Here is a 5,089-nt window from a genome sequence, read left to right on the forward strand (position 1 = left end):
CATTCTTTTCTGCCTTGGAGCTGTTAAGGTGTGAGCCTACTCCATTGTATCTCTAAGATCTAGTGTGCTGGCTGAGGTTGGGGATCCACTGACTGGGACTGCATTGGGACTACTACATCAGATTCCCACCCCATTGCCACAGACCCTCTGAGTCCTCCCTGGTGACCCCAGGCTGAGAGGAGCCTCCAGCACTGCTGCTGGTTTAGAGATCCTACTTCACTGACACTGGGGCCTGGGCTGGAGCTGGGGTTGGGCCTGGCCTGTGCTGGGATTGTACGCTGAGGTTCCACTCTGGTTCCACAGACTTTTTCTGCAGAACTTCCAGGTCCTCCTTGGTGTTTCTAGATTGAAAGGTCTGGAAGCCATCAGTACTGCCGTTGATTCACAGGTGGGGCCCAAGCTGGGCTGGGCTGGATCCTGAATTCTGTAATCTTTGTTAAGAATTATTGAATGACAGAAATCCAATTGTACATAGTATGTATTTCTTTAGTCTAATGATGAGCACCTGCTTGGTACAGAACTTTGAGTCACTCCCTACTTTTCTATCATCACACCCAATTAACATCCACTTTCACCTATAGTCTCCAACAGTATTGAATGTGCACCAAAACCAAGTTACCCAAAAGACCAATCATGAATTCAGAAGGAATTGTCTGCAATTTGTGTCACATATATAGCCTGTCTCATATATATTACCTCACATAAATAACCATATATATAAAATCAACTTTTCCAAACCTTCAAGGCTAATAAAATTAATTGGGACTTTATTTATCAGCTATCCCTGGAATGAACTTTTTCTTTCTAAAAAAACGGAAACAATTAAACTTCAAATTGCATTACTGATGATTTGTCTCACAATTTCCATAGGGATGCTGGTACCTATAGTGTCTATGTTGACAACTGGTATAGGATCAGGAACCTGAGAGGCCCTGAAAGACATTCCACTTAGCTGGAAGTGATGAGAGTTGAGGTGTGGGAATCCCCTTCTGGTTGGCACAAATTCTTTGTGAAAGAATTCATGAATCTGAAATATTGAATGGCAAAAGAGAAGTTTATTGTTGGATGAGAAGTCAACTTTGCTAGAAAGACTGACTTCTGAGTGGCAAAGTCCTATTAGGGAAATGGAGGCTGGCACTGAATAGAAAATGTCTTCACAGTGGACAGAAGTGCTGGCAGGCAGCTATGCCCTATGCCAGACTTCTGCAAGGATCAGGAATTTAGAAATATCCTTTAATAGGATATCTGAGGCTTAGGTTTTAGGTTGAAAAGAAAGCCAATGCCCCCAGGCCTAGATGTTTATCACTATCAGACCCAGATCTTCAATTGAATGGAAATCACTTTTAAGGCTTCCCAATGAGGATCCCACTACCATTGGGGATGGGATGGGGGAGATGATTTGCCAGCCAGGAGAATATGCTGTCTCTCATAGACTCTCTGGAGTCTGGGAGGCCAGGAATCAAAGGGGACAGAATTTCAGTTTTAATTTTACAGATCAAAAGGGGACAGTTTTTTTTTTTTACAGAGTTTACTCACATCAGAAGCACCCAAAGATACCCTGATAACACTCAAGCTTTCTGTATTCATTATATATGTAAGATATAGTTGACTTTACCATCTTATCTTTTAATAAGTTACACTAGCATATATGTGAGTTGTATGTTGGATTTTGTTTTGCAGTGGCATGTTGGTATGTATACCACAAAACTATTGCTCTAAAGAACATTATGCTTATGACCCCTGGGTTTATCTCTTTAAAGCTACAGCACCAAGAGTCTATGTTTGGATATGAGAGGATATGCCTCATATGTATGTGACTCAGGATGAATACAATCTTGTAATGAAAGATAAAGTTTTGAAAATTTTAATCCCATAACCATAGATTGTGAAGACCAAGTTAGCACCCTGGATACCTCAGAATCAGCCAGCGTCAGGATAAGCAAAAGTCCTTGCTCTTTATTCTTGGTCTTTAGGGGTAGAAGTGAATTGGATGGATGCAGAATCTCCATGACTTCTCCTCTTCGTCTCCTGCCCAAAAGTGACTCTGGCTCATCTTACTCCACCCCCTAGTCTCTCCTACAATTCTCTGTATACACCAATTATCGAGCCAACACAGGATAGTGAGAAGGGCCATTTTCCAAGCATATGCTTATAGAGTATTGTCCAATTGGTAATTAGCCTTAAGTGCTCTGTTGGCCTATCTCAGTGCATCAACTGAAGAGTTTCAGCCCTTTACAAGAGGTTATTTGCCCTAATCTCTCCTTTGATTCAGCAGTTATTAAGCATCTATTATATGCTAACACTGTGAAAGGGCTGGGGATAAAGAAATGAAAAACAAAAAATCCAGTCTGCCTCATGAAATATATAATCTAGTAGATGACAAACTGAAAAATGAATAGCATCCTATTTAACAGTTTTCCTGATTGATCATAGAAAGTAACAAATATACACTTAGAGAATAATGGAAATAACTTTTGTTACTGTGATCGTTGTTCAGTTGTATCTAACTCCTCATGACCCCATTTGAGGTTTTCTTGGCAAAGATATTAGATTACAGATGAGGAAACTGAGGCAGTGTTAAGTGATTTGGACAAGGTCATACAGTTAGTGTCTGAGGTTAAATTTGAATTCAGGGAGAAGGGTGTTTCCTGGTTCGAAGCTCAGCATCTTATCCATTGAACTACCTAGGTGCCCAAAAAGATAGTAGTAACAATAATAGGTCATATTTAAATACTACTAAACTGCCTAAGATAGCTAGAGATGCAGAGACACAATGAAAGAAGAAAATAGAGGTAGAAATGAAAGTAGAAGGGCTGAGTAAGGGACATGACAGTAAAGAAGAAGAAAGGCAGATGTAGGTGGGGCTGTGATGAAATAGGTTATGGGATTTGGCAGGGCTTGGAGAGGGGGGAGATGTGAGAACTTTGAAACCAGCAAGCAGGGCAGTGATGAGTAGAATGCAATATCATTCTTTTCTGACAGTTCAAGGGCTGGGGTGTAAAGAAAATTTAGAGTAGCTTTGTTATTCTCCAAAGCCCTCTATTACACCCTGCCCCAATAAGATCTGAGCAGAAGCTAAGGTGAGGGTATGAACTAGGGTGAATCAGAGTAGCTGGAGATGTTTTTTGGACAGAACGTACAAAAATGTTCTTTTACCTGTTTGCTGATTAAATGTTACATTTCCACAGGACTGTATGCATGGGAGCCCCAACTTAATGGTACTTTTCTGTCCCATGGCTAGCAAACTCCCTTTTTAATCAAGCAAAGCAATTATTTAAAATGATGATGATTCTCTGTTTATAGATTCTCCTTTCTACTGGAAACTTGCTTAGGGGTATGATAGTAGTATGCCTTCTTTACTTGTGAGACTTTCTTGCAATATCTGTGCCCATTCCTCTTTATGTGCCTTAGTCCACATTAATTCAGAGATTCATCTAAAGGAATCAAAGCTTTGGCATTAATCATACCAGCATATGTTTGGTATCTGATTTTCTTAATTCATAACTGAACACAGGATATATATGACAACACAAGCACCTAATTTGACACTAAACTGAATAAATGAACCTTGGAATGCTTTGGCCATAGATGAGGGGACAATGTCCAGATCTTTGTCTCTCCGGCTTCTAGTTAACTAAGCAGGAAGCAGAATGAGATTACTAGTGAGTGCCATGTCCAACCAGAGTCCAGGAAAAGCAAAGCAAGGGAGCTGGCATTTTGAAATCAGGCCTGTCTCAACTTTCTAGTTTCTTCCTTCTTTTTAAAAAAGTTTATTATTTTTTAAAAGTTTATTCTTTTTTAAAAAGTTTATTATTATAGCTTTTTATTGACAAAACATTGACCCTTGCAAAAACTTCTGTTCCAACTTTTCCCTCCTTCCCTCCCCCTCCCCTCCCCCCCCCCAGGCAGGTAGTCCCATATATGTTAATTTTGTTAAAGTATATGTTAAATACAATACATGTATACATATTTATACAGTTGTCTTGCTACACAAGAAAAATTGGATTTAGAAAGAAGGTAAAAATAACCTGGGAAGAAAAACAAAAATGTAAACAACATAACAGAAAGAGGTAGCACTTTCTTCTACATGATACAAGAGGGAGAAAGAATTTTTCTCTTCCTAGAAGCTTCCAAAGCCAAGTTTGAAGATGTCACAAAACTGGTGGAATCTGGAATAAAGTCTGCTTGATTTGCAGTCCAGGTGTTACATATAGTTATGTGTATACATATTATATTATCCCTTCCTTCCCCTAGTAGAGCTCCTTGATTGTTCATTTTGTCACTATTTCTAGTCACTAGTACAATGTCTTAGACTTTGGAGATGTGTAATAAATGTGGATTAGATGAGATTGGACTGGAAATGAAGCAAGAGGTGACCCAGATTGGAGGGGGAGAGATTGATTCATTATTTGAAAGGAGGGGCCAAAGTTAGGAATAAGGAATTCTGGGCAAAAGAAAGAATAGTCACAAAGATATGAACTGGGGCTGGCTGGGTTTGGGGGAAATAAGGAATCTCTGATGTTTGCTGTGCCAGCAAAATGAATGTAGACAGAAAGGGGACTTCTTGATTGAGAGTGGAGAGAGGAATGAGAATGTTTATCTTCTTTTCAAAGGAAAGCCCTGGGGCCTGGACTGGTCTAGTCTCTCTTAATACAAGACTGGATATGAGACAGGATGACTTTAAGAATCAAACCTAGAGTAGATTTGCTTAAGACTCAGTCTCTAAGGTGGTAAGCTGGAAATCAAGGACATGTTGAGAAGCATGTATGTATCTTTCTTTCTCACAAGGCCTTCTCAAAAGAGAATCTGGAGCCACATATGATTTGCAGAAAGGAAGAATCATTCTTCCAAGTGCTTGTCCTAACTATTCCCTTACTTTCATGCAGTCTTAAATGTTGAATCATCCTTCTCTTCACCAATAATTAAAATTTTAAGTAAATGACCCCATACTTGAGCCCTGGGTTTCATCTCACTTCTTGACTTTTTCCATAGTTTGTGATCCCTCCTGGGGATTCTGGGAGGGTTAAGTTTAGGGAAACATTGGGGTGGGACCATGCAGGTTCCAGCCCATCTGCTTTCTTAATAAATG

This window comes from Sarcophilus harrisii, chromosome 4 (genome assembly GCF_902635505.1).
Source record: "Sarcophilus harrisii chromosome 4, mSarHar1.11, whole genome shotgun sequence".
Taxonomy (NCBI): domain Eukaryota; kingdom Metazoa; phylum Chordata; class Mammalia; order Dasyuromorphia; family Dasyuridae; genus Sarcophilus; species Sarcophilus harrisii.